General features: G+C 35.7%; 2 long non-coding RNA genes across 2 annotated transcripts; one reads left to right on the top strand and one right to left on the bottom strand.

Annotated features, from left to right (window-relative positions):
* Positions 1 to 2638: 2638 nt before the first annotated feature.
* LOC113691290 (uncharacterized) lies at positions 2639 to 6294 on the bottom strand. The gene is made up of 3 exons (XR_003448657.2): positions 5766 to 6294; positions 3388 to 3565; positions 2639 to 3127 (listed from the first exon to the last, which is right to left on the bottom strand). It is a non-coding gene; the product is annotated as an uncharacterized lncRNA (long non-coding RNA).
* An 8676-nt stretch (positions 6295 to 14970) lies between these two features.
* On the top strand, positions 14971 to 17554 carry LOC140008083 (uncharacterized). The gene is made up of 4 exons (XR_011815494.1): positions 14971 to 15176; positions 15864 to 16129; positions 16610 to 16699; positions 17321 to 17554. It is a non-coding gene; the product is annotated as an uncharacterized lncRNA (long non-coding RNA).
* The last annotated feature ends 4582 nt before the right edge of the window (positions 17555 to 22136 follow it).

Below are 22136 nucleotides of genomic sequence, written 5' to 3'. Positions count from 1 at the left end.
GGTGTAATCTAATCGCTGCGATTTAGCGTTTTTTAGTGCGAAACCCTAAGCTCGGTTGGAATTAAACACATGATGTAGCCAGGAGGGAACTCTAGGAGGGTGGGGAACGACGAAAGTAGCGGCGAGATCGCTCTGCTACTCTGACTGAACCAAGGACAGCAAGTTCCCGCAGGAAGACGACAAGGAAGACAAGGAGGGGGAAGATATAGAGGGTGACAAGAGACACGGCGAAGACGAAGGAGCAGCGGCGGACGAAATCGAGATGTGAGGAATGAATTCGGGAGCACGGGCGTTGAGCTTACTCAAGGAGGCGGATTTATAGAGGCATGGATCGGAGGGAGATGAGGATAAGGAAGAAGATTTGAAGCGATAGAATGGATAGGCGTGATCGAGGAGAGAGGATGAATAGGACTTGCTTAGGGTTTCGGGAAGATAATCAGATCCAGACATCGTTCACCTTCAATGCTATTTTGAAGGCAGGGTCTTGAATCCAGCTGATGATGACGATGATGTCTTTGATCTAGAGAAGTAGTCCCTATAGCAGATGCGAACGAGTTCATGGGCCTTGAGCCCCAAATGTTATACTGCATTATGTCGATCGCCGGAGTTCCGCTCTCCAAGCTTCCATTTCCTTCTCTCTTGTGGTTTCTCGGGTGAATCTGTCTTGTTTAGGTTTATGCAAGAAGAAGAAGAAGAAGTGTTATTTTGAACTTCCTAAAAAGACCCTGCCTTTTGTTTTGAAAACCGCGCTAATGGACAGATCAAAGAACTTAACGGTTAAATGTAACAGAATGGTTTCATTTCCTACCTTTATATAATTTAGTGGCCAAAACCAGATCTTTAAAAGTTGAGTGACCAAAACTCGATGATCGCAAAAGTTTAATGGCCAACCGGATAATTTGCTCTTTATTTTTTGGATACAAGTAAAATTAAGTCTTAAGAGCACCTTTTTAATATGCTTATATTAGTATTGAGTAAAAAAACTTTAATACAAAATATAATAGGAAATAGAGTACCAAGGTAGGCAAAGAGTTTTATGTTGGGAATTTATTTATTTAAATTGCAATAAAGATTAAATTTAATGAACTTTATCAATCATATTCTTGTAACAAGTAATAGTATTAAACTACAATTAATGAATATTATATTCATCAATGCCAATTATAATAATAATTACAAAGGTGAAACATCCCTTTGAGTTATGGTGAATTAAGCCAAAAAAATATTTTTTTCATAAAATATCAATTTCAAGGAGTACTTCAAAGGTGAATAAAAATATATCCAAGTTCAATTTGACTATTACATAGTAAATAATCTTAATGTCTTATAAATTTTAATCACATAAACTCTATAATCATAAAGCATGTTATCAGTGTGAAATACAGATAAGTTTCATCAAATCAAAACAATTTTCTTGAAAGTTAAGCTATTCAAATTCGAACAATGGAATTTCAATAGATTTAGATACTCTTATAATTACAATAGTATTATAGATAATTTTACAATCCATTGTTAGCAAAAAATAATAATAATTAGAAAATCTCACTAAAACTAATAAACAATTCATAGAATGATTAAAGGGGAGCAATAAATTATTCAAAAAATAAAAAATTTAAACTCAAATGGAATAGAAAAGAACATTTAGGTCATCTAAATTTAACCAAAAAACAAAATACTGTTACAAAATAAAAGTGCTCGTGGAACAAAGAATGATTTATTAGTTTTGCATTTGTATTGATTAGGGCAAACTAAGTTCAGAAAAAATATAAAATTAATATAAATATTAAATATTACATTTTTTTTTGTCTCAATTACATTTATTCCTTCAAAATAATTGATTTTTAAAAAATTTTAAAGGAAAAAAATCTAAAAGCATCATGTTCATGTGCAAAGCATATGCTTCATTACTCGTATTTACTAAAGAGATGTAAGATATGACTTGATAATTATAATTGATTGTAACTTAGGTAATTAATTGATTGATAATCTTATTGGTAAGACTTATCGTTTATACTAGTGTTTTGGCTCACAGTACGCATTCAGATTGGTGCCTAAAATTTGCGTTCTTCAAATAAATCCTCGTGCCAGAAGCAAATAGCGCACTAAAAGAAAAATAAGAGTGAAAACAAAAGGAAAAAAAATAGTGAATTATATTGAAAGCATAATTGCATATTTTCATGTTATTAGGCTTATTCTTTGTGGGTCAAACTATCACATGATGCCATATTCGTCAATGCTCCAAAGTTATAGGAAAACCCTGAAACTCCACAAGTTTGGCCAAAAATACACGTACATATATGAGGTAGGGAAAGTTTGGGGTAAAAAATGAAACAAGAAATAGCAAAAGAGCAGGGTCCTAGCTACACCTAGTCTAGGATGCTGCATGAGCATGAATGCAGATAACATCTATTAACAGCCATCCAGCAGTAAGCATATCTGCCTTTTAGAGTTAATTTCTACGCAATTTTCAAAAAAAAAAAAAAGAGTTAATTTCTACGCAGATCATAAGTAAGAGAAAGTAGAAAAAGCAGATCAAAGAACGCTCATTTTTGGCTCATTTGCCATCAGAAATAGAAACGATGAGCTATGTCAGTAAATGCAATGATTATCCAGCACAATTGCACACAGACATCTGAACCACAAGACTTTTTCATAAAAGAACATGCTTATGACTTAATATTTCTTCTTATGCTTTAAAATGCATCAGGTGCGAGAGATAGAGCTGTGCAGTAGGCCTTTTTCCTTAGCAGACAAAGCACATATTATTGCTTAATACAAGCTCTGTTGCATCAATTTTGTCAAACTTTCTTATTTTACATTCCAACTTTATGCTTCACAAAGACTTAAAGCCCTGCAACGTCTTCCTCTACTGTTCTTTATGGCTAACTACATCAATTTGCAAGGCAAAATTGCTTGCTGATCCAAACTGTTGGCTGCTTCTTCAGCCAGCGTGCACAAAATGATTACTGGAAGAAACAATAAGGGTCCTAGAGACTGTGGAAACCGCATAGATGACACCATTAATTGGACAAAATGAAATTGGTAATCAGCTCTGCTTCCTCCTTTCACTTTCCACTGATTGAGATCCTTTACCAAAACCCAAAACTTTGTGAGAGAACACATGGATCTGCAGAGGAAGCAAAAGTAATGCGATTTCTATCATATTCAAAAAAGCCCACTATGCAATTCATGTGTGGTTGCTAAAAATTCTATTGATTTTACATGTTACAGATAGTTAAACTTTGCCATTAGCAGTTTGAATTTAGTTATCTAAAATGAAGAGATCTTATAATTCAAGACATTCTTCTCCAGTCCTAAGTTCATTTCAAAGATTACAAGCGGATAGGAAAGAATAGAAGTGCAACTACAACAATACTAGTTTCTTACCTTTCTCTTTTACGATCTGTCTTGAGATCTCATTGAGAATTCCAGCTACTTGAGCATCATCCAATCCTAATGCTTTCCTCAGTTGAATCAAATTTGCTACCAAATCTGGGTTGAATGGCATCACATTCAACACATAACGAATATATTTTCACAGAATTTCCTCCATGTCAAAACCTGTCTGGGAAAACATTATTTATGCTGTCACAGAAATATAACTCCCTGACAAGTATGCAGGAAAAAAAAAAAGAAAAAGGAAAGAAACTGAATAAACAGTAAAAAAAAAAAAAGCACATATTGTAGATCATTTTTTAGTAAGATAATCCATCTCATCAAATGCAAAATTTAAGGTTACAAGTGCAAGAAGAGTGAAAATAACAAAGCACAGCCAGAACTTAGGAACAGGATGATACTTATAGAGGTAGAGGTCAAGCACAATGTAGAAAAAGTGTTTTAACTAATCAATACCCATGAGTGCACCTCTGCATTGGAGTTTAGGGTTTAAATTCTTTTCAGACTTTCATAAGTTATTACAACATCTTGGTGTGTGTGTGTGTGTGTCTATAAGAATGATGAGGAAAAACAATGTAATTCAGAAAAACTAGTGGGACGTCCTTGTAATGGTAAAACTGAAGGATCATTAGTGCACTTCTCCAAAAGAAAGTATTAGAGGGGGCTCTTATCCATCTGAATTAGGAAAAATTGGTTGTTTTTCCTTTTCATGCTTTCGGGGGTGAGGTTTGGGTTTTGGGTTTTTTTGCAGTGGGTGCGGCTAAAAGAAAGTAGCCAACTAAGATGTGCCAGTGGTGTTGATGGTCCGCTGCATGTGCTGGTCCAAATTTGAAGGTTTAATTAAATAAAAGAAATAGAAGTAGCAACACATGCTAATATAACCCAAATAATTGGAAGAACTGAGAGAAACACGGTGAAAGGAATGAATCCAATCTGGGCAAAAGGAAGAGAGAAGCCAGTAGGGAAGAGAAGATGCTCAAAAAGGAGAATGGAACAGGCACAATAGAGCAAGAGAAGAAAGTGGAGAGGACTAGGGAATGAGTGAGACATTGAGAATTCCATAGGCATTATCTTTAAAGAAAGGCTTAAACACAAATCACTGAGCATGTAACATGAAACTTTTGTAAATGATACAAGCGTAGATACTAAACATACATGTAAACAGTTATTAGATGGCAGCTAATACTAGTATTCAAGAGGCTTCTTACTTTCCAAGCATTACATGTAAATCAGAGATATAAGAGTCTCTTGGAACATATGCAACTGAGAGAACCTTGCCTTCTGCATCAGACCCTTCAAAGCTTATTGCTCGACTTGATTTTTTCCCTTATCAAATTACTCATTTATTGACTTGCATAGTGCAGCATTTTTATTTACCTGAAAATTTAATTTTAAGGAGGTTAACTATATGAGAAAACACTAATTCAACCCCCCAAGGGTGATCAAATTAAACCACATAGAGGATGGATAACCCTTACATTAGGTTACGCTCTTCAGATAAACCCAATCGCATCAAAATGCATTGTAGTGCAAAAGGAAGGTATAGTCATAAATTTACAAAAGTAATCAAGCATGATACCACTTTTTGAAGACGTGCAAGTATATCAATCAGAAACCACCTAAATGATTGTTCCAGCTGTCGGAAATCATGAGATGACCGATGAGGAACACTGAGAAAGACAAGATAATCTTTTATGGTTGTGAAGTCGAGGACACAGTTAGTCTGCTAATGTTAGAATAACCTATCTTGTACAATAACTGAGTACATGTTTTCATGCTACAATGAGTTAAGCAGGAGATGTACTTTCATCCTCAAACTCCTGTGAGATGTGAATGAACTGGCACCGGCATATGCAAGAATTCCACAATCTCATAGAGATCACAACAGCCACAACTTAATTGTGCTAATATAATGAGCCTCACATGTGGCATGGCTATAATCATGTCGATTCCCGAATCATGACTCTTCATTTACCTACACAAGGATTCCATGCTCCAGATTCCAAACCTAGACAAATAGATATACAAATGTCTCGTGCCATAAGGAAATCAACAAGTTCATTGCTTTTTTACCATTTTAAATTCTTGATCACGTGCTTGCTCAACTACTTTTTGTGCAACAATCATCCCCTATCTAAGGCGCAATGAGGCTATTAGTCTCCTAAAAGGCTGCACAACTGCATTACTCAATCCTATACGTCATAAATACTATACTTCCTTTTCTCGAGCCACATACATATAAATGCTCCAAGAAACATGGAATTTAAATAATTAACATACAATTCCAGGATAAAGGCATCAAGCATACATTTTTAAAACTAAAAAGAACTGAACAAAAAAAAAGCTGCAATGCAGGTAGAAATACTAACCAATTGACGACGTTTTCCTCTGGTGGAATTGAACTTCCAAACAGTTCTAACGAAAGCAAAGACAAAGGTAATCCCCAAATAAGCCAAGGGAACAGCCAAAACCCAGGGCAAGGAGCTCTGCCCACCTCTAGGCCCGGGCAGGGCTTGGGTAACAGAGCCGTGAACTCGACCAAGTCCAATGCCTTCTCCTGTATCCAGGGCAACTCCTCCTCCACTTCCTCCTCCTCCTCTGCTTCCGCTTTCTTCTGCTGCTGCTGCTCTTTTTTAGTACTACTACTAGTACCACCACCGCCCATTGCCATAGCAGATACAAGGCGGCCCCCGCAGCTGCAGCCGGAAGAAGTAGTAGTAGATGAGAAGGAATTGGGAAACGACAAAGACAGGGAAAAGGGGTACCATCTGGCTTTGAGAAGAGGGCTTTGGACAGAGTTGAGGGTTTTGTGGGGATGATCATACTGGGAGCAACGGAAGTAGAAGAGTGGCAATGAGGAGCTGAAGAGGGAGCCATCACCATCACTTCCAACTTTTTAATAAACTCAACAGAGTGTAACACTCATTTTGCTTTCTATCGTTTCGGGGAAAGAAAAAAAAAAAAAAAAAAAAGTGTAACCCTCATTTTGCTATTTGTGGATTTTTTTTTGGCAACACGTTTCTTAACAATTATGCAACTTTTTAGTCAATCTATTGTTTTTCTGTTTCAGTCCCCTGTGACCTTGGGATAATTTCAGAAAGCTCCCCTAAGGTTTCATGAAATATCACCTAGGTTCTTTCAAATTTCAAAATCTCGCTTAGCATCCCTTGAATTGATATTTTGATAACATTATCAACCCTTCTAACCAAAACTAATATTAGAAAATTCAAGTTAGAGAGGAGAGACTATTTTAGTGCCCTTAATACTCTTAGGCTATCAAAAAATTGAACATTTTACAACCCAAGAAAAAAAAGTACTAAATTTGAACCATTTTAAAAGTGAGGGAATGAAAACTGATAAAGACTTATGTTGTAGCCAACAGTCACTTCTATAATAGATAGAAATAGTAAAAGCAAATATTATTATTTAAACCATTTGTACAAAAAAAAACCCTCCATAGTGTTAAAGGCAACTAGCATATAAAACTCATACACTTGAGCAAAAAAACTCAGCAATAGATGAAATTCAACTTCAATATCATATAGTGAATTTACTCGAAATAAACTAACTTTTCGATGGGGAGTAAAAAAATGAAATCTTATTGTAAAAAGAAAAAAATCAGAATTTGAAAAAACACAAGCTTCAGTTACTTCATTTCTCTCATGCTCTACATGGATAGAAATAAATAAATAGATAAATATAGTTGTGAAATACAAAAAAAAAAAGTAAATGGCCAAAAGGTCACTAAATATTTTAAAATTGCACTGATTGCTCACTAATCTTATTTTTTTTAGCCAAAATGATCACTTATCTATTTAAAATGAGCCATATGGATGATTCCGGCAAGATTATTGGCTAATCCAAGTGGAAACACACTAACATGACTTGCAAGTGTAGGGTTTTGGGGATAAAATGGTCCAAAAGATTTGGATTACGTGCTGCAACAGATCAAGCACATTCTAAGTGGAATAGCTTTATCGATTCTCCCAGAACTCGTTCCATCAAAAAACAGTCACCATTTTTTTGGACAAAAATCCTTCAATTTTGTCCTCCCCTTCTCCTTCTCCTTCATCAAGGACATCATCTTGGAACTATAGAAGACCAAAAGCAAGCTTTGAAATCCCCTAAATGGCTTTGTTAGAAGAAGAAGAGAATTAAAGCTACCTCAATTTCATCCAAGCCCTTTTTTTCCGGTGATTGTTTTAATTTTGAAGGAGATGGCGCCATTGCGTAACCATCACCAGTGGTCATAGAAGAGCAATTACTATTGACATCACCGATATTTTGTTGTCGGGAAGCTAGTAGGGGGCCAAAAAGGTGGCAACTCTATGAAGATGGTAGGAGAAGGCCTAAGAAAGGGCAGAAAGGTCTTGGTTGATGCCTGAGGTAGGGGAAGAGGTGGAATTAGGTGAGGGAGATGCAAGGGAGTGGCTGGTTGTTGAGGGTTTATGTCTTGGCCGTCACCGTCGCTATTGCCATCATTAGAGTCAGAATTTCATTTGAAAGAGTCGAGTAGAGAAAATGATGAGAGCCAAGTTGATAGTTTTTTTTCTTGTAGGTACAAATTTCTTTTTAATTATTCACTTAAAAGGAAAAGGAAAATGATGAGAGCCAGAATTTCATTTGAAAGAGTCGAGTAGAGAAAATGATGAGAGCCAAGTTGATAGTTTTTTTTCTTGTAGGTACAAATTTCTTTTTAATTATTCACTTAAAAGGAAAATGGAAAAAAAAAAAAGCAAAATTGGATTGAGGATTGGGTGTTTTGTGGAGAATGGGTAGAATTTGAGTGCAATAATGGAGTGATTTTGACTATAGTTGGTCTTTCTTCCCACTGCAAAAGCTTGGCTTCTGAAGAGTATAGGCAAGGCAGAGATCGATGGGTTTTCATACATTTTTGTAAACACAAAATAAAAGCGCAACAATATCAATTTCTCCAACTCTTTTTTTTTTCCAGTAGAATAATTTTAGGAAGAAAATGGTAAGAGGCAATTTCAATAATTATTTTGCAATGTATTGCTTGATTGGGGATTGATGAATAGCTTGATAGCTTTTCTTCTGGAGAACAATTTATCCAATCATTTATTTCTATTGGTTGGTCATTACCTCCTAGTTGACGAGAAGGGGCTTTGGATTTGACTTCAAATCTAGTTCTCAAATAGAGAACAAACTTTAGGTCAGCTTCATACGGAGAAGGGGCTTCAATTGAAGACATGGTTTGTGAGGAAATTGTATGTGGTAAAACTTTGATATTAGGGTATTATTGACAATTTTTAACCTTTGATATTAGTATATGATCCATTATCACTGCAAGGGTACTAAAGAAATTTTGAAAATTTTAGGGGAGCTAGATGATATTTCATGAAACCTCTGGAGGGGTTTCTAAAATTATCCTATATATATATGTGTGTGTGTGTGTGTGTGTGTGTGTTTCTATTTATTTCTATGTATGTATGTATGTAGTGAGATTATTAAAGTAAAGCAGGAAATTTAATGTGAAGGTGGAACAGACAACAAATTTTTCCAAAAGACTCTATATTCCACTTGAGATTATACTTATCCAGAAAGCACTAGAAAATAAAATTGAAATAACCAAGCCACAAAAAATCATGATAAACTGAAACAACCCCAATTCATGAATTCCCTTTTGGCCTGCATCTCAGTTCTCCCCTGGCTCATCTAGCTCATATTTTCTAGCTAAGGGATCTTCCCTTCTAGCTCATATTCGAAACTGACTTTTTGAGATTCATTATATATCCGTTCTAGTTCCTCTGTAGTAACGGCCTCCATAACTTCTAGTCCCTTTACCTTGAGCATTGCCACATAGCACTCATGAGCCATGCTAACATTTCCATAAACTACAGCTGTCCCAAAAGCTGTTGGAAATTTCAAACATAAATGATATATTGAAATCGCAGCACGTAACACATTGAAAGTTGATCTCCTCAAAATTATGTTATAAGCAACTGGTATATCTACCACTACAAAGGTAATCAGGATTGTTAACTTTGTGGTGCTTGGCCTATCGTCACCTATGTAATTAGTGCTCCCTTAGCTTGGACTGGCTTCCTATTAAACCCTATCAGTGGTATTTGAACTGGGATCAGTTGATTTTTCTGAAATTCGAACTCTTGAAATGCTTTCCCGAAGAGTACATCTACCGAGCTCCCACAGTCTATCAATACCTTATTTACCCTATAGTTATTTGTTAACACATGGATAACCAGGGTTTCATGGCGAGTTGAAAGCACTGGGATCTAATCTTCTGGCCCAAAAATAATTTCTTCATGCATTTTGAGTCTTATCCCTTTGTTAGATTGTTGGGCCATTGTACTACATAATGAGGCTTTCCTAACTAATGCATTATTTCTTCCAGTAGGTCCTCCTGGGATCGTATTTATAACTCCAGCCAAATTAACTTCATTTTTGACCTAGTTAATTTGATTTATTGGTGCCCTTTAAGGTCCTAGGCTGAATCTCTGACCTCCCTGATCTAGTCTTTTCCACCACAATCTGGATCATAATCTCTTTGATTTCATGCATCTCGAGCTTGTTGTACAAATTGTTTGAGGTTTCCTTGTTTGATTTGGTATTCAATCTCCCTATTTAGATCATTATAATCATCGGTAAGGTAGCCTACATCTTTATGAAAAATGCAATACAAACTTTTGTTATACTTTTCCATAAGCCTAGTTAGTTGCTTTGGCCTTCGAAGTAGACCATTGTTTCAACATGAGCTAGTATTTGAGATCGAGTGGTGTTCAAGGGAGTCAAATCGTTGTCCCGCAAAAACTTTTTCCCTTTTCATAACAATTGAACACACTCTTCCTTTTTCCACTCGTTTCTCCTTTTCTTTTTTGTTGGTCCTTTCTTCATTTATCGTCATTTGGCCTCTCTAATTCTTTCTTCAACTTGCTTCCTTCATCTCCTTTAGCAAACTCATGCACCTAGTCCAACATTTCCTTCATGATATTTGGAGGTCTCTTGGCCAACTCTTTATATATTTCTCCTAGCTATAAACCATTGGTAAAGGCAGCAATTATTATCTTTTCATCTCTATCCACAACCTGAATGCTCTTGATGGTGAAGCACTTGAGATAAGCTAGTAGAGTCTCTCCAAGTTTCTACTTCACATTCATAAGTTGAGTAGAGTTCTTGACAAATGACTTTCATGAAATGAAAGTTGTGACAAACTTTTGCACAAGCTCTCTAAAGTTCCTTATGCATCGGACAGCAAGGCCTTGGAACTACAACTTGGCATTTCTCATTAAGGTTATTGGCAAAGCTTTGCACATAATGGCGTCCGAGGAGTTCTGAAGGCTCATTCAAGCTACAAAACTACTCATGCGATCTTCTAGATCCGTAGTTGCATTTTATGTCTCTAAATATGGCAACTTAAAACCAAAAGGGAGGGGGCAATCTTCAATTTTTCTAGTGAATAGATTTTTGTTCAAGCATGATGGACTTCCAGCACTTGCAAGCCCTTCCTCTTCCTGTGGAGCTTGAAGTAGGATGATATCCAACTTTGGTGATTGATTTCGTGCGGTTGAGATGCTTCGCGAAGATCTGCATTTCAGAGCATCAATTTTGGCTTTATATCTTTTCCACAACCTATCCTCAGGAATAGATTCTTCATCTGAGTTTCTTGGGGGTGATTCAACCTATGGCATTTCTTGCACCATAAATCTCTTACCATTCTTCTTATTTCATGGCACCTTTGGTAATTGTTGATGTGATTGTTGTTGTGGTTGTTGTTGTTGTTGCCATACAAACTACTGAATTATTGGAAAATATTGAGTGATGAATTGAGCCATATCTTCTTGTTGAGCAGGCTATTGATTTCTGCCAAATATGTGAGATGGGTCTGCCATCCTCAGCTCTTCTTCTTGGTGAATTTATAGTGCACTTGCAACGCCATATTCCATGTCAATATTTCATGGAATATTTGGCAAGGTTGGTCTTCCTCCACTATGTTGTGGCTTGCTTATGATTATTTTTCAATTCGAAAGAAATACTTTGTCTTTATTTCCCACAGACAATGCCAATAAGAAAAGCAAAATCTTGTACTTGCTTGTATACGCTGATACCTTTACTCTATTACAGATGGAATATTTGTAAAAGGCGAGGCTATCTCCCCTAGAATAGGCTCGATGGTTAAATTAGAAGAGTCAATCAAAGAAAGTAGATGAAAATAGCTATTTCCGAATGTATTACCTCTTTCCTCTGAGAGTCCCTTGTTTTTATTTATCTTCATACAATTTTCTATATAATTACCATTCCACATCATATTGAGACCTTGAGGTCAAGGCCGATTATGTTTTAAGTTATGATCTACTCATTCTTACTTATAATGGGTTGATGACTCATCAACCTCTTATGTGATCTGTCCTCTTATTATTATGAATGTCTTGATGCTTGTCAAGACGTGTCTTCTTTGCATGATCTCCACATGTCTCACTTTCTATTTACCCTTTTTATTTATTAAAACAATAGATTCCTAAGGAATAAGAAATAAATATTTTTTTTCATATCAATTCCTGGCTTCAAACAATATTGTTTCTTTAGATTTGAATATCCTCTTTAATATTTAGTCTGGTGATGATTTATTCTCTCTCAATACTTAATGATCCAGTTGAACTTGTTACTTTCCTTATAGGTTAGCAATAGTAATTGTAAAAATTGACAAAAAATGGTTGAATCTCAACTCAAATTCGAGTTTATTTTACCTTACTTAATCTCGAGCTTGAGTTTGACCAAATCGAGGTCAATTGAATTCAATCGAGTTTTTAAACTTGATTTTTAATAAATAATTAAGAATTATATTATCAATACATTAGTTGATAACACTCTTGATAAGACTCGTGGAATACTTGAGTATTGGTTTTTTCTATTCGAACTTGACTCGATTGTCTTATCAAATAGTTCAAACTCAACTTGAACTTGATCAACATCAAGTTTGAGTCGAACCTCTCTCCTAGTTACTCGTGAGCTTAAGTTGAATAGTGTGGTTAATTTACACCCCTGGTCTATTCCAACTTAATGATTTTTGGGTCCTTTTTTGGCAAGGAGCTTGGCTCCTCAAACAAGGTTTAGGATTTGAGTCTTATGAATGGAGAGACAAGTGTTGAAAATGTCTGGTAGCATGGATCCGAACACTAGTGACATGTACCAAGAATTTTGCCAACTAAGTTAGGATTTGGTAAATTAGCTGCGAATGAGAGGCAGGACTCTTTCCTCCTAACATAGTTTATGATACCTAAGTTAGTGCCTACTCACATAGTTGTAACACTAAAGTTGAAAGAGCGTGTTTTGTTTGTCCAATTATCCAAAGCTTTACAACGGTCTCATTTTGTCCAATTATTCAAAACTTTTCTACGGTCCCTTAAATCCAATTTTCAACATGTTTGTAATGGTAAAATAATGACAACATTGTTTTAATTTCACCAGTTTGCAGGGTAATTGTTTTCACTTTCAATCCTCAAAAGTTTGTCTGTAAGTATTGTTAACCAATTTTCAATTTCGCATTCTCTTACTCCTTCATTTCTCTTACTCTATCATTCATTTTCTTCAATCTCTTCTCCAATTTTCAAAAGTTCCAATATTTTCTCATTATGGATGAGAATTTTAATAGTTTTAGAAATATATTTAATGCTCCAAATATGAAAAATTCTTCCTCTTCACAAAATCAAGATTATCAAAATTTTTAAAATTACCCAAAATTTCCATTTTCTATAATTCCTGCAAATATGCAAAATTATGCATATCCCCCAAATTTACTCAATTCCAAGCATCCATCAAATTGTTCCCAAATTTACCCAAGAATAATGAAAATATTTTTTAGAAAATAAATATATTTATTTATGCAATATGTATTGTAAATTATCAAAATAAATATGTGATTTGATTGTGGGTCTAAATTATTAAATTGTGTAGAATGTAATCTGTAGTGAGTGATAATGTAATATAAAAGGGGATAATAAAATAATGATGTGACATATAAATTACATTTTTTAGAGTGTAATCCATTGCAGATGCCCTTTGAGAAGGGTGACGTAGGTTCAACATCGGCAAGCCTCGGCTTCGGGCTTATCTTATATTTCATATTCGGTAACCCTCGTTTCCCACCCTCACTTGCTACCATAACTTACACGAATAGGCTTTCAACATATCACCAAACAAATGCACCATTATGTATGCAAATAGAGAATATCAAAAGTGCATTACCTTTGCATGCATTGAGGTATTTATATTACTTGTTCTTTAATTCTTAATAGCGTACACATGTAAAGTGAATAGTGTCTCATACACTTTGCTTAACTATAGCTTGAATGCAGGCAGGGAGAAGTCTCATGCATGCACCTCCAACAGTTAAAATTGTATTATACACTTGGTGTTGATGTGTCAATATATGGACTTGACACTTTTCTTGATTGATAGCTATCATAGCACGTGTAATATCCTCTTTAGAGAGCTTGTGCATCTTATAAGGTCTAACTCGGCTTAACTCTAGGCTAGTCACCTTGACCAGTCAGACACAAAAGTGGCTATTAAGTTCTTAATTTAATGTTGAAGCAAAAGGATATGAGATGCTTTAAGCCTTGATTCTTCCCATTACTATGTTTCTTTCCTACCAATAAGTTAGATTTCTAATCTTCTCATTTAACTTACAAGTTTTATCACACTCCAAATTCGTGATTGTAATAGGCTAGATGTTGGGTTTTATATCAATATGCAAGGCTCGGTCATACACAGCTATAAATTATCAAAAAATTATACTATAAATTGGAAGAGAAATGGGGCAAGTGGCAATCATGTAAGAATGATTTATGTCTTGACAAGTGGCATGGCATTCATCATGCCAAGAGGATAGGTCATGTGAGATCCCGATTCATCCTTAATTTTGAATAAGGAATATTAGTGCTAAATTTTGTTATAAAAATTTGATTTTAAGGATGATGGTAATTCTTTACATGTGATTTTGTTTTTTAGAATCGAAAAACCTTAATTTGGAATTTTATTAAAACCCTAATGGATTTACACCTTTGATATTTTTACACAAAACCCTAGTTTACGTATTAATCATAAGTTTATGTGGTAGTAAATATTACGCATGCTAATGTATGTTTTCGTATGAGTAGATACCAGATTTGATTTCTTTTATAAAGGTTAAGTAGGATTAGAAAGCTAAAAGTCTTACACTAGTAAATTCCCTAGTGTTTTGCTAATTGAACAACCTTAAGTTGGGTTTAAAACCCTTAATCTAGCTAATGTAAAAAGATTTTGGTTTAGTTGCTTTTATGTGGAATAAGGAATAATTAAGGATGGGTGATTAAGATGATAAGGTGATTAGTGAAATGATTAAGTGTGACAAAGTATTTTGGATTAGGATAAGTTGTATCCTATGGAGTTAAGTGCAAGAGTTCTAAACATTTGTGGGCAAGAGTGTGAGAAAACAAAAAGGAAGTTGCAAGGACTAGGAAGTGAATAATCATCTTTTATGTGATTGGTTAGTGGAAAATATCTACTAATGGTCTTGACTAAGTATTAATTCTAGAACATCCAAGAGAACACAAGACATAAACCAAATCAAAAACTAAAGAGAGAGAGAGAGGGAAGGCCGAGAGAGTGAAAGAGCAAGAGAGGGGGAAGATTTGTTCCACAATTTTTCAAGTTTCACCATTAATCTTGAGCTTGGAGCCTAGAACAACAACTTTGGAACTTGATTGGGGTGGTTTGATCATCCACAAAGCTTATTTGAAATGTAAATCATCTCTCTTTGAAAGGTAAAGTTGGGTGCTTGAGTTGTGAAGCCATGAAAGTGATGTTTCTTGTTAAGGATATGAACTTGTATGGTTTGTATGGTGTTTATGGTGTGGTTTAATAGTTTATGTTGTTGGTTTCTGGTTGCTTAAATTTCGGTTGAGCTATGTAGAATTAGGGCTTTTGGTCTCATGAGCGATTAAGTTGATTTGGTTGGTTTTGAGCTGGTAAATGGAATCCTTGATATCTTAAATGCACTTGTATGTTGGTTTTTAGCAAAAAATCAGATTTGGTTATGAAACCCTAATGAAAAAGGAAATTAGTTTGGTTTAGTAAGAACTTGGAAAGTTAAGGTTTGATTGATTAGAGTTTTGAAGTTAGTAAAGAACTAGTGGAATTGGAATCTAAATGGTGGTTAGTATTTGGTAATTTTATGATAATTTGCGGAGAAAATTTTGGACCATTGTTAGGTCTTTTAGAATCTGATATATGTAATATTATTTGGTATGAAATTGGTTAGAAGACTTGTATAAGAATTAGAGAAACGGATCACACGGTTGCAATACACAAAACCAGCAAAACTGGAAACAGGGCAGTCCACAAATCCGAATTGGGCTCTATTTTTATTTATGGTGCGTGCTGATTTGGAAGCTGCTCAATACATTAAAGTTGTAGCTTATTAAGTCCTTGTTATTCCTGCAAAATTTCAGGTCAAACAGAGGTGTGTAGGCTGAGTTATAGCCAAAACCCTCACTCAGCTTTCAAATTCTGGTTTGATCACATTTTGTAAATTAGCTTCTGACCATGCTCAGTTCGCATGGATAACGATGGAACTGGGTGTTGGTGTCTTCATAAGAAATGTAGAGCTTTGTTTCAGATTCAAAACGGTATAAAGTACGTCCAAATTCGAGCTTCGTAGCTCCCGTTATAGCCAAAACAAGATCGTGAGTCAGAACTGCCTGGAATACTGAAACAGGTAATTTGGCACTCATTTTTCGTTCTGTTCTGAGTTGATCCAGGTCTTGGCCAAAACATAAAAGTTTTAGCCTTATGTCTTAGCTTTCCAATGCCTTTGGAATTTATTGATTTGGGTTTGTAAGCTGTGAGTTATGGTCCGGCAAACATACCCTATCCGTCACCCTAAAGTGCGAACTTCTGGCACTGTTTTCCATACTTTCGACCTATTTCTGTTCAGATCCGGATTTAGGTGTCTTCATAAAAGTTGTAGCCTTTTCTTTTATTTTAAAACGGTATCTCATACACTTTAATTCGATATTCCTAACCCAACTTATGGTCAAAACAGTTTCGGGCAGTAACTATGCCCATTTCCGTTTGCCGGCCGTTTCCATTTCCGGTTGCCGATTCCGCACATGCATGTGCCAATTTTGCCGTTTTGCTTAATTTACGCACTTTAGTAGTTGTTTGTGTGATAATATGGCTCAACCTTCTGCTACAGGCGGTGACGGGCTAGACAGAGCCGGTAGGGCCCATTAGCTGATGACTTGAATTCATTTCCGTACTTTCTCTCGTTATACTTGCTCTTTAGGTGAGTAATCAGGGTTTCTGTGTAACTCAATACTAATATGAGTTTACTAGGAAAATGGGCATTTAGACGAGAGTGTACTTTATCGCACTCGATCTAAACCCCATTAGTTGCTATTAATACTTGTGAAATATGATTTTTTGTGATTTGTTATGGAGCATTTATTGTTTGTGAAACATTTGCGGAGCATTTATTGCTTGTGACGCAATTTGGGAGCATTTATTGCTTGAACTAGAGCATTTATTGCTTGAACTACGATTTTAGAGCATTTATTGCTTGAACTAGAGCATTTATTGCTTGAACTATGATTTTAGAGCATTTATTGCTTGATAATATTTTAGAGCATTTATTGCTCGTGACTTGAGATGAGACTTATGGTCTCTCTATGTGGGATTCTTTAAGAGAAGCGAGCTGTGTGGCTCAGGATCTCAAGGGTCAACCAGTGATCAAACTCGACAAATGAGTTGGCTTGGGAGCCACTCGTATCCTTATCATGTGGTGTTACTTTTCTGTTTTTGCTTTGCTCTCACTATGCAAATGTTGGCATGTAAAAATTACATTTTTTTCCCTGGTTAGTCACTAAACTTATAACTTACCCCCTTTACTTTTGTTTTTCCTTAGCAGGGGCCGACGCGGGAAATTTTGGCACCATCACTAGTATAGTTGGGTTTTGTTTGTAATAACCGAATAGTTAATATGTTTTCCCTATTATAGTAATCCGTGTAAGGACCCTTCTTAGGGTCTACTCTTTGGTTTTGGTTATAATCATAAGGATGTAATGGTATGGGTAGTTACTTTTGGGGATGTAAATAGAACTCTTTTGCCGATGTATATAATGTGAATAGTACTCTTTTAGAACTTTTAGCTTTTATTTGTTTTTGACTTCGAGTTCTGGCGTGAGCTGGGCAAGCGATCCGCTAAACCCTCTGGTTCGCCTTAGGGGAGGTGGGGTCGTCACAGGTCACTTCTAAGGTTGATGAGTCATTAACCCACTATCAAAAGGTTGGGCAAATCTCAACTTGACACGTCATAATACGACCTTGACCTTGAGGTCTTAGTCTGAGGTGTAATGGTGAGTGCATGAAAAGGTATGCCAAAGATAAATAAAATTAGGGAACCGCTAAAGGAAGAACGTAATGGACTATCCCAAGAAACTTCTCTAAAAAAAATTACTTCCTTTCTTACTAATAAATTGCTCTAACTTAAGCATCGGACCATATTTTAAGGGAGATAGCCCCGCATTTACATGTCTTTTGCTTTGGATAAGTTCATCAATGCTCAATTACACAAGCAGGAGCAAGATTTTGCTTTTTCAATTGGAACCATCTATGGGAATCGAAGGCAAAACATCATTTCTGAATTGAAATACAACATATGCCTGACTGAACATAATGAGAAAAGACCAAACTTGCCAAATATTCCACATAATGTCGATGGGGAGCATGATGTTATAGTTGTACCTGAATACAACAACAAAAAGATGTGGGAATAGGAGACCTTCTCATGTAGCAGATAGGAATCAACAATCTACGAAGAGATTATCTTTGGGCCAAAAGACCCAATCTCAATCCTTTCAACTCATCATGAATCCCTAGTTATCAACATGTTAACAATAACTATATGGTAAATAAGGTGTTAATAAATTAACAGTTCAATAGATGTGCTTTTTGAGAGCTTGGATTTCAAGAAGATCAGTTAGTTCCAATTTGAACACTATTAATAGGATTTAATAGAGAGCTAGTTCAAGCTCAAAGAGCTATCATTACACAGGTGACAATAGGTCAAGCACCACAAAAGTCAACAGTTTCAGCTATTGTTGTGGTGATGGACACACCTATCGCTTACAATGCAATCCTAGGTAGACCAATTCTGAATGCATTACGTGCGGTGATTTCAAATTATCACTTATGCTTGAAATTTCCAACAGCCTTTAGAACAACTGTAGTTCATGAAAATGTCAGTACAACATAAGAGTATTATGCAGCAATATTGAAAAGAAAGGGGTTAGAAATTGAAGAAGTTCTTAATATTGAAGAGCTGGAGCCAACACATGATGAACCTCCCAAAGTCAACTTTGATGATGAGTTAGAAGAAAAAATCCTTTCACCCGAAGACAGCACATGTGTTCTTGTGATTGGCAAAAATTTGCCAAACAAGGTAAAATGCTCTCTTTATAGATTATTTGTGACGCCCCCATTTCTCCCTAAGGTGAACCAAAGGGTATCCGTGGGACGCTTGCCCAACTCTCGCCAGGACTCACGACAAATCCCGTTCAAGCTTAATGAAATACCAGCCATCACGATGATATAAGTAAGAAAGGAAGGTCACTCCCATAAATAACATTCAAACTTATATCACGAGTTCCAAAATACATCAAGTATCCAATCTTTACATCAAGTTCACAAAGGTTACATCAAATCCCAAAATATGCAATAATCCAAACTCTAGTCAAGTACATTGAAAACCCTAATACAAAAGTACATTCAAAAGGGGTTTCTCCGAGATTCACTTCCGATCCTTTCCTATTAAGGAAAACAAAACTACAAGGTGCGTAAAACGCTCGTGAGACCAAGAACACACATGCAGGCACGTTGTTCAAGTAACAATCCCAATTTAACAAGTAGAGCAATAATATTTTAATAAATAACAATTCGAGCGAGAAAAGTAAACAAAAACAATTCAAGGATATAGGAACTCTCAGGAGCTATTTTTCACTTGTGCGATCACGAACCTCCACGAGTTGACACTCCGTCAATCGGGTAGATTTAGTCCGTAGAACCTCACTTATCATGTCCCCTTTCACCTTACATACCCCTGTATCGGGCCCGCCTGTCGTTTGTTTGAGGTGATACTGCTCGAATATGCCAAGCAAGATCTCTTAATAGATCAAGTTTTTGTTTTCTCATGGTTCGCCAAGGAGCCCAACCAAACCCATGCTAGCTCGAGTCCAAAGTTAGCCAGTGAGATTTGGACATCTCCCACTTACCACTTGAGTCGAGGAGATTCACTTCGATCGACTTATGCAGTCATAGCATAAACAAACACTTAAACACTTCACTTAAATTCATTTAACAAGTCATTTCAAGCAATCCAAGTATTTCATGTCACGAAATTCAAATACACTTCACTTAAATGAGAACGAGTGCGATAAGGTACACACTAGACTCAACATTTTCAAAATGTTCTATTATTGATAACAATTAACACATAACACGTATATCACATAGTTCACACACTCTGATACCACTTCTACCCAGGACTTTGCAATTAATCATATACGTTAACTAAAAGCAAATATTGTAGGGACTTAGAATGTAATAAACATAAATAGTTGGACTTACTTTTGATTGTTGAGTGCCTAACGGAAGCTTGTGATGAATTCCAACCTTGAAGACTTTATTGTAATGATGAAATCCACTTCTACAAAGACTTTGGAGTACAATGGTTATTTAGAGTGAGTGGGAATAGTAGGAGAACTTAGGAGTGAGTGGTAATCGTAGGAAAACTAAGACAAGTCTATTACAACTTCTGATATTTCTTCGCCGATGCCTGTCTTCTGAATCTTGAATCTATTTATAGAGGCTCGATTCTGCATTTCATTTGAATTTTGCTTTCATTTGTGGTGGCCGACATTCTTTTTCAAAAGTCGTTTGGATTTTGTCCACCGATGGGATCATCAAAAGGATCAAAAGTAGATTCGGATGATCCTGCTGGCTCCTCTATTTTGTCTTCTTCTTTTGGCTTTTGTAAATAATTCAAATATTCTTTCAGCATCTCGGGATTCTGCATAATTTGCTTTATCAAAAAGTTACTGGCTGTTTTTTCGGATGCCATTTCCGTCACTTTTTCTTTGTCTCTTTTTGGAGTGACTGGTGTAGTGGGTGGAATGATTGTTGACTGTCTTGTCTCCTTTTGAGTAGTGGTAGTAGCTGTCCACTTTAATTTGTCTCCAGTGGTCAGGAATCTGATTACATTAGTTTGATCGCCAAATTCTTGATTGAATCCAGTCCACCATTTTATTTTGAATTCTCTTACCAATGACATTGGCATAGGTTTTTCCAGTTCTTGATGAATTTTGAAACTCCAGCAAAATATCCATGGCACTTTGAATTCTATGTGGAATAAAATTGGTCTTGTATATTCTTCCCCCTTTGCTCTTTTTAGATATGTTTGAAATCCCATAAGAACATTCGGAGGTAGAATTTCGGGTTGAGGTCCGAACCATTTCCACCAGTGGTTGAACCAAATTGGAAATTCTTTGTTACAACTTTCTTTGAATGTAAAAAACCAGGAATGATTGAATGGTCTAAAAAGGAAAGCACGATACCATGCCATTTTGTAATCTTGGTATGTGAATCCATCTGGAATGAAATTCACTGAAAATGATTTTTTCGAATAAAGAGAAGTCCATTCTCCAGGAGAACAAACTTTCTTTATAATACACTTGGAATGACTAATAATGTTTGGATTCTTTTTATCTGGAATGGGGTAAATCTCTACAGATTGAGTATCTGTAAGGATTAATTCATAATAGTCTAGATTTTTTGAAGGGTCATCTGGTTGCCAATAGCATTTTGAAGGAAAGATCCTTTGAGTAACTTGATGAAGAGAAGAGTATATGGGTATTTCTTGGAATCTGGTTAAAGTAATATGTTGAGTAAATGGCTTTGTGAAATAAGTATTTTCTTGAGATTTTTCTGGGGATTTTGCTAATTGTTGAATGGGTCTAATTTGAGAGGCAATTGGAGTAGCAGCTTGACTATAAGTCAATGCTGGAAAATCTGATAATAGTTGAAATCTATTTTGAGTAACAGGGGTTAGACTCATCTCATAATCTTGAGGAGTCTTTGGCCTGGAACTTCCTGCTTTTGAATCCATTTTCCTGCACAATTAATAAACAACATCTTTAAGTTGGTCAGATAATTGTCTATTCTGTTCTTGGTAATATTGAATAAATTCGTTGTGAAGAAAATCTTCACTTCTGCTTGCTCTTTGATGAGTAATGAGTCGAATGGTGTTTTTCTGAATTTGTCTTTGAATAAGAAAGGCTCTTTCTTTTGGAGTAATGGTTGCATAAGGGCTTTTTTGAACATAAATTTCATCGTATTTAGGAATTTGATAGGCTGGAATAACTTGTCTTCCATTCTGGGTCTGAATGGAATATACATATCCTCTGGATTGAATCATTTTTTCTTTGTTATGAAGCTTTGGAGAATCTCGTTGTGATCTCAAATAATTTGAATATTCACGAGCATTTCTTTGAGCTATCATTGCTGGATCCATGTCCTTGTAGAAATTCTCTAGTAAGAAAATCTGGTAAAGAATTATTTTCTCCTTTGATAAATTCAATCTCGAAATCAAATACAGATAAAATAGCTTGCCATCTAGCAAATATTTGTTTTGAAACTATATTTTGAACATCTTTTTGTAGAATTTCTTT

Source organism: Coffea arabica, chromosome 6c, assembly GCF_036785885.1.
Source record: "Coffea arabica cultivar ET-39 chromosome 6c, Coffea Arabica ET-39 HiFi, whole genome shotgun sequence".
Taxonomy (NCBI): Eukaryota; Viridiplantae; Streptophyta; class Magnoliopsida; order Gentianales; family Rubiaceae; genus Coffea; species Coffea arabica.
Note: the sequence above shows the minus strand (reverse complement) of the source record. Positions and strands in the feature narration are given on the sequence as shown.